We start from the raw sequence: 12,999 nt of genomic DNA on the forward strand, positions 1-12,999 counted from the left end.
ATTTTTTATTTTTCAATCTAATGGATAAATCATGCATTAGAATTATTGAATTACAAAATGTAAGAATTACATAAGAATTTCTTTTTTCATTTAATTTCAATTGAAATTTGAATTTAATACTACTGAATTAAAGTCCATAAATATAGTTGACATTCATAACTTATAAATTTTTATTTATAAAAGAATATACAAAATTAAAATTTTATAACCTTCTAATTAGCAATGAAATAATTATATGCTATCACCGTGATTTCATGTAAAAATTACATAAGAGGACAAACCAATAATACAATTTGTGTTATTAGTAGTAGGTTTCATAAAAAAAGTTGTTTTTTTGATATGTTAAAAATATATATTTTTTTAAATTATTATTATTTTTTCATTTAATTGTCACATTTTGATTATTTTATCATTTCACATGTTAATCTTATATGAAATGGCAGGATTATAATATAATTTTTTTCCAGTGATGACGGGCCAGAATTTATTTCAAGAGACTAAAACAATAACCGATATATATTTATTTATAATAATTTTTTTATGTATAAAAATATATGAGTAATTTCATTTTATTTTTTTACAGGGACCATGGCACCCATTCCCCAGGCTCCGTGACCGCTAGAACGAGATTGTGGATTTTGCTTTCAATGTGTAGATCACATTATTCTGGCAGTGTTCCAATCTTGAAACCCCTTTTTTTATCCACGAATAGAAAATTAGAAATGAGCCTCAAGAAGGGGACCGAAGAATTTTCTTCTTTCTTTCTCTCCATTTGCAGATGAGAAGTGCAAAAATTATTTACCATTTGTAGCCCTATAGAAACATTAATTTGCTACATGTGTTAGAATTGCAAACGGAACATCAATAAAACCTTATGATTGTATTGGAAGGAAAGATAGTGGTCCATTTGCATATCCACAAAGTCCTGCAAGTTTGGGACCATGGAATAGTTGGATGTCTTGCTAGCTTTCAATCACTTAGGGCATCCAATTCCATTGTGTGTTGGGTAAATGGTTACACATTCAATAAAATATTGTCATCCACCATTATTAAATCATATCGAGGCAATATCTAACTTATGAGGACGACTATTTATATCGGTTATCCTTCGGCAGATGAAATACTCTGCTACTATCAATAAACATGGTCAAGAGGCTTTGAACAAAGACACTTAACAAAATAATGATCAAGAAATAAAAAATAGTCACCAATATGCATATAGGCCTATTATATATATGCTTTATTATTTTCACTTGAGCTTGCTGTATCTGCCTAGGGAAGGTGTCCCCTATGATATTAGAATCAAAATCTAGTTTCTTGCTGCAAAGTTAGATCCTCGTTGGTACATCAACAGGAATTTAATATGGCTGGTTGGCTGACTAGTGGCCACTGGCCAGTATTAGGACTTGCAAAAACAAGGAAGGAAACAGGCAAGACAGCTTAAAAAATCATTGAAATTAAATATCTTCTGGGCTCATAGCTTGAATGCTGCGTCACCTTTGGTCAAATGGTTCTCTGAAACAAACTTCTTCTGTCATTTTTCATTTTCTTAAGTGAAATAAACAGTTTTCCCTGAATATATTCCTCACCATGAAATTCTGAAGAAGTCGTCCTCATTTTGTTTCTGAGATATCGATGCCTTTCAATAATAGTTGAATAATTTCTAGTTAATTTAAGATATGACAGGCAAATAATTCCAGGAGTTTTATATGCTAATTCTAAAGCTTTTAATCATGCACTTAGATTGTCTGTCATGACTCATGACATACGTAAGGTGAATATAATTGCGTTAAGCCATCAATCACACGTCTAATTCACTGAAAATTACAGGCATCTATATATTCGCCTGTGAAGAATTCATTCATGAAATACATGCAACTCCGTGGGGAAAAAAAAAGTTAGTGACAGAAGAAGAATGGTCTTAAGAGAATAATAGCACAAACACTAAGATCCTAAGGTACTGAAAGCATATGCTGCACATGAATGAATAGATACCTTGGGATTTATATTTATAAGAAAATGTTTAAAAATAAAAAATATAAATAAATATTTATATTATTGAGGACTTGAGGTTAGGATATATAGAAAGGGAGAGCAGCCAAGAGAATGATGAAGAAGTGAGAGAGAGTGTTAGTGTGTTTTCTAATGAGATTATCTCAACTTGTGCCTCTCTTGAGACAGATCAAATATTAGGGCTTATCGGTCTTAGTCAAAAGTATTATTCCATTTATATGAAGAATGCATCGAGATTTCTCTACATGAGGACTCCCAGCTTGATCTAAATATCAGGTTTATGTAAAAGAACTAAGAAATTTTGGAATAAGAATTCTGATCTTTATTGCCCCAGAAATTAAAGATATATATAAAAAATTACAGCTAACAAATAGGTTCCTAATCAAGCTAAACTACCAAAATTGTATCAGAATCATACAACAAAAGGTAAGAATAGATATGCACACAAAAATTCCTAAACAAATGCCCTAAATAAATGCAAAATAAGTGGCAGCTAACAGCTGCCTTTCCAATACCCCCCCTCAAGTTGGAGCATGGAGATCTCGAATGCCCAACTTGCGAAGAAGAAAGTTAAACTGATCCTTTCCCAACGCCTTTGTGAAGATATCCGCAGGTTGCATTGAACTACGTACATAATCTGTTCGACTGTTACCATTCAATATCTCATCACGGATAAAATGACAGTCCACTTCAATATGCTTGGTACGTTCATGATAGACAGGATTAGCAGCTATATGCAAAGTCACGACTATCACAATACAAATTCATAGGTTCAGTATGCGCCACACTAAGAGAATTCAATAATCCTTTCAACCATTTAAGTTCACAAGTTGTAGTACTCATAGACCGATATTCAGCTTCAGCGGATGAGCGAGATACTGTCTGTTGCTTTTTAGTCTTCCACGAGATAGGGGATTCACCCAAAAGAACAAAATAACTGGTCAAAGACCGTCTCGTCAAAGGACAGCTAGCCTAATCAGAATCACAGTAAGTAGACAATTTGAGATCATAATTGACATGCAGTAGTATAACCTGACCTGGATTTCCTTTCAAATAATGCACAACTCTAACAGCTACCTCCCAATGAGCTTTCTTCGGTTGTTGCATGAACTGAGCAAGAATACGTACACAATAAGACAACTCGAGCCGAGTTATTTTTAGATAAATAAGCCGTCCCACGGGCGCCTATATCGAAGCAGGTCATCCACATCATCACTCTCGGTAAGGGCCAGCTTGTGATTTTGCTCAAGAGGAGTTTTAGCCAGCTTGCAACCCAGTAATCCAACTTCTGAAATTACATCCAACGCATACTTACGTTGACACAAGAAAATACCATTCGAGTTTCTGGCTACTTCAATCCCTAAGAAAAATTTCAGCTTCCCCAAGTCTTTCATATGAAAGCAATGACTCAAATAGTTCTTGAATTTTTGTACAGCAAAAATATCATTGCTGGAGATAATAAGGTCATCCACATAAATAAGCACATTCAATTGAACAGTCCCAGCTCAAAAAGTGAACAAAGAGTAATCTGAATATGATTGCTGAAATCCATAAGCTTTCAGAGATGCAGCCAATTTCGCAAACCAACATCTAGGTGCTTGCAGCAAACCGTATAGAGATTTTCGGAGTTTACAAACCTTCCCTGGTGATTGAGAAGCAAATCCAGGCAGCATCTTTATGTAAAACTCTTCCTCCAAATCACCGTGTAAGAAAGCATTTTGGACATCCATCTGATGGAGTTCCCAATTCTTTGCAGCCACAACGGCAAGAAAGGTGCACACAGTAACCATTTTTCTGTCGGAGCAAAAGTCTCCTGAAAATCTATGCCTTCAACTTGATTATTTCTCAATAACACTAACCGCGCCTTAACTCCGCCTAAGTAGTTTGCGCTTAGCCGGTCCTAAGCCCGGATAAAGGAGGAGGGTTGCGGTAGGTGACAACCAGCGTAAAAATTTCGTCACACCCTATGATATGGATTCAAATGATATAAACGTTGGGGCGTCCTCTACTAACGACGCGCTACATCGGAGCCCGGGTGTAGTGATAAATATGTAAGGGTGTAGGGCGTTCACCGAAAGCGACGCGCCATGCCGGCGCCCGGGTGTGGTGTTAAGTGAGCAAGGGTTCCCACATCATGGACGGGTGTGGGTAAAGAAGTTAGTCCATAAGACAGATAATAGAACAAATAGTGGAACAGAACACAAGATAAACATAGAAAATAATAGAAGATATCATAGAAGGAGACCAATTAGGAATGAGCAGGATAGGAGGAGGATCAGGGTTGGTACTTGGAATGTTGGATCACTTACAGGAAAATTAATGGAGCTTGTGGATACCTTGGAAAGGAGAAGGGTGAATATTGCTTGCATTCAGGAGACTAAATGGGTAGGAGAGAAAAGTAAGGAAGTGGGTAATTCAGGGTACAAATTGTGGTTTACCGGAAAGGAGAGAAACAAGAAATGAGTGCGTATAATCATAGTCAGGACATTGAAAGACGCAGACCGAGCTGTGAAAAGAGTAGGAGATAGAATTATACTAGTAAAGCTAGTACTAGACGGAGAAACAATAAATATAGTTAGTGCTTATGCCCCACAAATAGGACTAGACAGTGAGAGTAAACAAAGGTTTTAGGAAGATATGGATGATTTAATGCAAAGCATACCAAATGAAGAGAATGTTTTCATTGGTGGAGATTTGAATGGACATGTAGGAAGTGATAGGCAAGGTTATGAGAATGTTCATGGAGGTTTTGGTTTTGGCAGTCGAAATGAGGAGGGAAAAAGCATCATGGATTTTGCTATGGCATACGACCTAATACTAGCAAATACCTACTTTATAAAAAGAGAGTCACATTTAGTGACTTTCAAAAGTGGGCAACATAGAAGCCAAATCGACTTCCTCTTAACTAGGAAGACAAATAGAGCTCTATGCAAGGATTGCAAGGTCATTCCAGGAGAAGCTTTAACAAGTCAACATAGGTTGGTAGTCTTGGATGTCAAGTTTAGGAACAATTCAAGTAAGGTCAGAAGAAATAGTGTAGCTCGAACAAAGTGGTGGGAGTTCAAAGGAGTAAAGCAAGTGAAGTTCAAAAATGAGCTTCTTGAGTCCGAAGTATGGAAGCTAGATATGGAGGCCAATGATATGTGGATACAGATGGCATCAAAGATTAGAGAAGTAGCTAGAAAAGTACTTGGGGAGTCTAAAGGACATGGACCACCCTCAAAGAGAGATGGTGGTGGAATGAGGAAGTACAAAAGCGTTGAAGAGAAAAAGGGAATGGTATAAGAAATTACCTAAATGTGATAATAATGAGGCATATGAACAGTACAAGATAGCAAAGAAAGAGGCAAAAAAGGCAGTTAGCCAAGCAAGAGCACAGGCCTTTGAAAAGTTATATGAGAAACTTGGAACTAAAGAAGGGGAGAAAGATATTTATAGATTAGCAAGGAGTATAGAAAGGAAATGTCAAGATCTCAATCAAGTTAGGTGCATTAAGGATAAAGAAGGAAAAGTGTTGGTGAAAGATGAGGACATTAAAGAAAGATGGAGAAATTATTTTAATGATCTCTTTAATAATAGTCAAAATGGAAATAGCGTGAATATAGATTATAGAACAATAGAAAAGAATGTAAATTATACTAGAAGGATTAGATCTTTAGAAGTAAAGGAAGCACTTAAGAGAATGAAAGTAGGTAAAGCCTGTGGACCCGATGAAATACCAATTGAAGTGTGGAAGTATTTGGGAGATATGGGAGTGGCATGGTTAACTAAATTATTTAATAAGATTCTAAACTCAAAGAAAATGACTGATGAATGGAGGAAGAGTATTTTAGTACCTATTTTTAAAAATAAGGGAGACATACAGAGTTGCTCAAACTATAGGGGAATTAAACTCATGAGCCATACTATGAAGTTGTGGGAGAGAGTTGTGGAGCATCGACTACGTCATGATACTTCTATCTCTCTCAATCAATTTGGTTTCATGCCTGGTCATTCAACTATGGAAGCGATCTTTCTCATTAGAAGCTTGATGGAGAAATATAGAGATGGGAAGAAAGATCTACACATGGTTTTTATTGATTTGGAGAAGGCTTATGATAGTGTTCCAAGAGAGGTCTTATGGAATGCGTTAGAACAAAAGAGGGTATCTATTAGGTATAAACAAGTATTGAAAGATATGTATGAAGGAGCAACTACTATTGTGCGCACAGTGGGAGGGGACACAAGAGATTTTCCGATCTCAATTGGATTACACCAAGGATCAGCCATAAGCCCTTACCTTTTTACATTAGTTTTATATGAACTGACGAAACATATACAAGAGAGTATTCCTTAGTGCATGATGTTTGCGGATGATATTGTTCTGATAGATGAGACACGAGAAGGAGTCAATAGGAAGCTAGAACTTTGGAGAAGTACTCTAGAGTCAAAGGGTTTTAAGTTAAGTAGAACGAAGACAGAATAAATGCATTGCAAGTTCAGTGAAGGCCAAACTGGTGATAGGGAAGGAGTTAGTTTGAATGGAGTGGCACTGTCCCAAAGTAATCACTTTAAATATCTAGGCTCAGTCCTTCAAGTAGATGGGGGATGTGAGGAGGATGTTAGTCATAGGATTAAAGCCGGATGGTTGAAGTGGAGACGTGCCACGGGAGTTTTATGTGATCGTAAGATTCCCAATAAATTAAAGGAAAAATTTTACCGTCTGACCATACGACCGGCTATACTATATGGTAGTGAGTGTTGGGCACTGAAAGAGTCCTACGCATCTAAGATAAGAGTTGCAGAGATGAGAATGTTAAGGCGGATGAGTGGCCATACTAGACTAGATAAAGTCCGTAATGAAAGTATTAGAGAAAAGGTAGGAGTGGTGCCAATTGAAGATAAGTTGAGAGAAGGGAGATTGAGGTGGTTTGGTCATGTGAAGCGTAGACATACGGAGGCTCCGGTTAGACAAGTAGAGCACATTAGGCTAGAGGATAGAAAGAAAAAAAGGGATAGACCTAAATTGACTTGGAGGAGAGTAGTACAGCATGACTTAGAAGCATTACACATTTCTGAGGATTTAACCCAAAATCGTTCAGAGTGGAAAAAGCGAATCCATATAGCCGACCCCAAATTTTTGGGATAAAGGCTTAGTTGAGTTGAGTTGAGTTGAGTTAACACTAACCGCGCCTTGTATCGTTCAACACTTCCATCAGAATTGTATTTAATTTTGTATACCCACTTGCTTCCTATTGCTTTCTTCCCAAATAGCAGATTTTCAACTGTCCATGTACCATTATCCTCCAAAGCCTGTATTTCTTTTCTCATAGTCGCTCTCCACCATTCATCCTTAACTGCTTCTGCATAAGAGCTTGGTTCATGTCCTGTAGTAATGGCTGCCAAAAAACATCGGTGTTGTGCAGATAATTTATCATAACCCACATAATGTGCTATAGAGTAAGGCGTACCTGAGGAATTAGATTGGGAAGGTGAGCATACCGAGGGGCTTGTTTTGATGGCATTTGTCACATAATCCTTCAAACGAACACTAGGTTGCTTGGCCCTTTGTCCCCTACCTAGTTGCTCTTCAACAACTTCACCTCTATCCACTCCCTCACTGTTTTCATGGATCAATTCTTCCGTTTCAGGAATCACCTCACTTTCTCTACCCACACTTTCATCGTGCTCCTTTCCCAAGTTGTTCTCTAAACTATCAACTTCATCACCCAACTCCTCAACTCCATTTTTAATGAGTTCATCACCCATTGTTTTCTCATTTGCATATGGAAATTCTGTTTCAGCGAATACCACGTCTTTTGATATAAAGTATTCTTTAGTTTCCAAATCATACAATCTCCATCCCTTCTTTTCAAATGGATACCCAACAAAAACACACCTACGACTTCTACTACCAAATTTATCTTTATCCCGATTCAGATTATGCGCATAGCACAAACAACCGAAAACCCGAACGTGTTTGTAAGAAGGTACTTTCCCAAAGAGCATCTCATATGGGATTTTACCATTTAATAACATAGATGGAGTTCTATTAATCAAATACCCGGCTTCAAGTACACATTCTCCCCAAAATTCTATGGATAAATTTGCTTGAAAACGCAAGGCTCTTGCCACATTAAGAATATGACGATGTTTTCTTTCCACTCGGCCATTTTGTTGAGGTGTTCCTACACAGGAAGTCTGATGCAACATCCCTTGTTCATCAAAATATTCTTTTAAGCACATAAATTCACTTTCGTTATCACTTCTGACAATTTTCACATTTTTTTCAAATTGGCGTTTAACCATCACAACAAATTTCTTAAGAACATAAACTACTTCTTGTTTTCCATTCAGCAAATATATCCAAATAGCACAAGAGTAATCATCAACAATTGTTAAGAAGTAAATTGCTCCACAAGAAGTTGGGACTCTATAAGGTCCCCACAAATCACAATGTATCAATTCAAAACAACCATCAGCTTTATTGTCACTAGAAAAGAAAATCTCTCTTGTTTGCTTTGCTCTGAAACAAACTTCACAAGTTTTATTAGTCTTCTTAACTATTCTACCAGCTTCTGGAATTAACTCTACCACCTTATAAGAAGGATGAGCCATTCTCTTATGCCAAAGCTCAAAAGACCTCGCATTAGTTACCTTGCAAGCATGTACCGATGCCACTCCCTTGAGAAAGTACAGCCTCCCGCGTTGCTCACCCGCTCCTGTCACACCTTACTCCTCTGTAAGGCATAACATGATCCCGTAGAATATCTAATGAACTATCGAACTTCACCTACTGATAACACATTAAGTACCCTACAAGGGATTTTAAAACAATTTTCTTATTTTTGATAAGTGGTGAGCATTTTCTAGTAAGTACTTAAAACATTTAGTTGAAATTAAAACTAGTTAATATATTGGTCCATTTTAGTTTTCCGCAAATTCTATAAAAATTTTGACAGAGTTTCCTCTGTATTTTGAGAAAACCGTTCTTCAAATACCTGTAAAAAGCATTTCTAAAAATTTTCTCAACCACTACTTCAAATTTCACAATCAAACTCAATAAATTTCTCAACATACTAGCAATACATTTCATTAGTGACAACACAATTTATATACATTCTTACAAAATTTACATCAAAAGAAATACAACTAAACTTTATTACAAACTTCATACAAATTTTTGTACAAGCTGCTCAAGACCCATTTTTACATGTCCATACATTTATGTGCAATATATACATCAAAAGAAGTATTTACAATTGGGGTATAAATTATACCCGAAAACTTTAAGCTGATGCTCCTCACACCTCAGCAGCTCAGTCTGCTGCTCTTCTAGTCTCTATATCTGCGACAGCAATAGAAGCTATCGCTGAGTACTAGGACTCAGTGGTGCACAACATACTAAAATAATCTTTATGCAAAACTTAAATGACATTTATTCAAAAATTTGACTAAACATGAGCATTAAACACAAAAACATAAATTATGAGATTTTAATGCAAATCAGGTTCATTTCAAAGTATCAAAACACATTTTATAAAACCCACAGTTAGATCATGCCATTCGAAACAAATAGAATCTCAATAGCCAGAGGCTAAAGAGAAATCATATCACAAGGCTAGCTAGCTCAAATATATGGATATCCATTCACATCCTCTTCTACTTGCACACCTCAACACTTCTCCAGAGAAGGAATCAAAATTCGAAACTAATTACCCCCACTAGTCATGCTAGTGAGGTGTTCAAATATATGATCATGACACTGTGGTTTCAAAACTTATCTTAACAATTTGCTAAACATTTTCATTTCAAATATACACAATAACTTTCAACAATTTAAGTCAAAACATCATAAATAATGTCACAAATAAATTTTTAACAATTCGAAGCAAATGTAAAATACATATTTCATTCACTTTATCAATAACTTTAAAACATGGTGATGTTGTGCACAAACCTCAAGCGAGTCGCCTCTTAGCCTCGACTCGGTTCCTCGGGTTCCTTCCCGATATTCTTTTCAACTGAAACACACAATTTTACAATGTTTCAGTACTAGAACTTAACACAAATCCAAAATAAATTTAACTTCATATTTACTTAGTTCTAACGTGTTAAATTCGACGTTCTCGAAATTTTTGTGTTTTGGGTTACTATTCACTGTACTATTCAAGTCAAATAGTTGACTTTCTAAGGCTTAATAGGTATGGGAACTCCAACTTCACCCACATACCACATTTTGATCATTAAACTTGTTGGTTTTGGTCATTTTCTCAAAGCTTAGATCATTTTGGCAAAATTGCCAATTTTCGGTTTTGGTGCTCTGAAGTTGCACTGTTCCATTGGTCGATCTACTGTTGGAATTTGATAAAACTTCCTTCATAGAAAATGTTCCTTATTGTCTTAAGTGTATTCTCATTTTTGGATCACCTCAATCGGAGTTTTTTAACTCAAGTTATAGCCAAACTAAATTTACTATTCACGTGCACTGTTCATACTGGTATTTTGGGTCTGGCAGATTTTTGGTCCAAATTTGTTCAGTAATTTGATCAAGTTAAGTTCATAATTTGGTCTAAATTTCTTCATACGAAATGTTCTACTATGTCTTAGGTTTCCATCGATTCAAGAATCACCTAAATATGAGTTTCCTAGAGAGAGTTATAGCCCTTCAAACATTACTGCTCAAATAGAATTCTGCAGAATCGCAGGTTTGGAAACTCAACTTTGCTCAATAATTTGAATGGGTTAATGGCCTAATTTGGGTTGGTGTTCTTCATGAAAGTTTTAGGTCTATATCATATCTAATTGCTGGTAAAATTTCAGGTCATTTTGACCTTCCTAACTCGAGTTATGACCAAATGAACAGTCTGTTCATTTGGTCGATTTAATCTTGATGGCGATGCTGCTCTCATTTCACTTTGGTCAATTTGTTCACCAAGTGTTAGTCAGTTTTTGGCTATGGTTCCTTAATGAAAATTGTGCTATTTTATGTCTATTTTCATCTCCAATTAGTGGTATATCAATTGGGCTTATAAAATTTGAGTTTTGGTCCTTCAAAGTGGGTTTAGTCATGTTGCCAGCAGCATGACCATTAGACCTACGAATTTGGTTTTCATTCCAACAATTCCCACACATTTCCTTTTGGTCATTATTGACCATTTTTCATCTCACAATAGACCAAGGTCATCATTTATGCATTTCTCCAAAATTTGGTTCACAAACCCTAGCCTCCAAACCCTAATTCACTTAAATTGTGCAATTAACTAAATTCAAAACTTTAAACTATAATCAATCAACTAAGTAGGGTTCCTAAACTCATTCAAACCCATTAAATTCATGCAATCCATACTCTCTTTAGGCTGGCCGAAATTTCAGTTTAGTCCTTCTCCCATGTTTGTTTCATTTCAAGTTTATTTACAAGCTTTTGATGCCACACTAACACTAATTAAACAAAACAAATTGAAGTTTATAGTACTAAACCTTGAGCAGAATTTTCTTCCTCATTTTCTTCAAATTTTTCTTCTTTCTTTTCCTTGAATCTTCTTTCTTAGTTGCCCAAACAAGGTCTAGTTATGGTAGGACAATTTTGTATGGTTGGATTTTAGTTTTTCAAGCTCAAAAATGAGCTTTCATGGTGGTTTTGTGAGGGAGAGAAGAGAGTGACATTTTTGAGAAGATGAAGATGACTTTTTGTTGTTAATTTTTTTCTTTTCTTAATTTATTTTAGTTGATGGAAGACCACAAAATCCCATTTAATAAATAACTTAATTAATTTCTTATTGACATTATTCATGATGTCATCACCTTTGACTTTTCTATCTTTTTTTTTTATTAGTTCTTTAATTTAATTCTCGATTCCAAAATTTTCTTTTCTCCGATTTTATTTGACAGTTAGGTCAGGAGTCAGCTCTCGGGGTCAATTGACCAAATTACCCCTCGCCGGTTCATCCCGGTTTGCAAATAATTCCATATTTCTTCCAGCTCCCTGACCTAATTATTTGACTGATTTAACAGTTCTTTTTCGTGATTTTCTCTTTTTCACTGTGTTCATAAGGGTCCTAAGGACCGCGGCGTCACTTTTTACGGTTCGAAATTTGAGTTTAAAACGACTTCGCAGTCGTTTCTGAGGAGGTCACCCATCGCTGTGACTCTCGGCTCGTTTAACTTCTTATATTCTGTTTTTCTTATTTATAGTTAACTAATTGAACATTACTAATTATTTGTGTTTATGGCTTCTCAAGTTGTCTTAAGTGTGGCTCTAATCTCCTTAATTGTCCGGACCGACACCGGTCACCGGAACAGTGAAATCTACCAGGCTATGCAAACGGGGGTGTTACAACTCCAATCAGGTTCCTCGAATTTAGGTCCTGTACAACACAAATTTTGTTAGTGAGTTGATTAACCAAATTTGAATCTTTAAGTAGTTGTGATACAGAGATCAGATTGCAATTCAAATTTGGCGCATAAAGGACTCGTTGCAACTTTAAGTCTCCTCCAAGCAACACAGTTCCTTCTTTCACCGCCAAGGTCTTTTCTCCATTAGGTAACCCGATTAAGCATGGCACAATGTCACGCAATTCACTCAAAAATGCCAACGTTCCTGTCATATGATGGGAAGCTCCTGTGTCAATAATCCAATGAAATATCCTCTACGTACCTGTCAGCCTCTCATTACCACCATTCTGATAAGAATTCAACATGCCCAGCAAAGCAGCCCACTGCTCTTCATTTAATCCACTAAGACCCTTTCGATCTGAATCTGTCACAATTCCACGCCCACCATCAACTCCAATTACTTGTGTGGCATTGGCACGAGCAACTCCTTCCTTGGTACGTCCTGCTCAATTGACACGCTTTTGACCACCTCCTCGTCCAGCAGAAGTTCCACGTGGTCTATTACCCCACCATTCTAGATAACCTATCAGCTGGAAACAACTTTTAGCATCATGTCCCTCTCGGTTGCAATTAGAACAAATTGAGGATTTGTCTTTATCCCTCCCTGAATTT

At 36.3% G+C, this 12,999-nt stretch overlaps 1 pseudogene; it reads left to right on the forward strand.

Annotated features, from left to right (window-relative positions):
- The window catches only part of LOC131174714 (uncharacterized), an 83,270-nt pseudogene that overhangs the window by 56,004 nt on the left and 14,267 nt on the right, over window positions 1-12,999 (forward strand).

Source organism: Hevea brasiliensis, chromosome 16 (assembly GCF_030052815.1).
Source record: "Hevea brasiliensis isolate MT/VB/25A 57/8 chromosome 16, ASM3005281v1, whole genome shotgun sequence".
Classification (NCBI taxonomy): domain Eukaryota; kingdom Viridiplantae; phylum Streptophyta; class Magnoliopsida; order Malpighiales; family Euphorbiaceae; genus Hevea; species Hevea brasiliensis.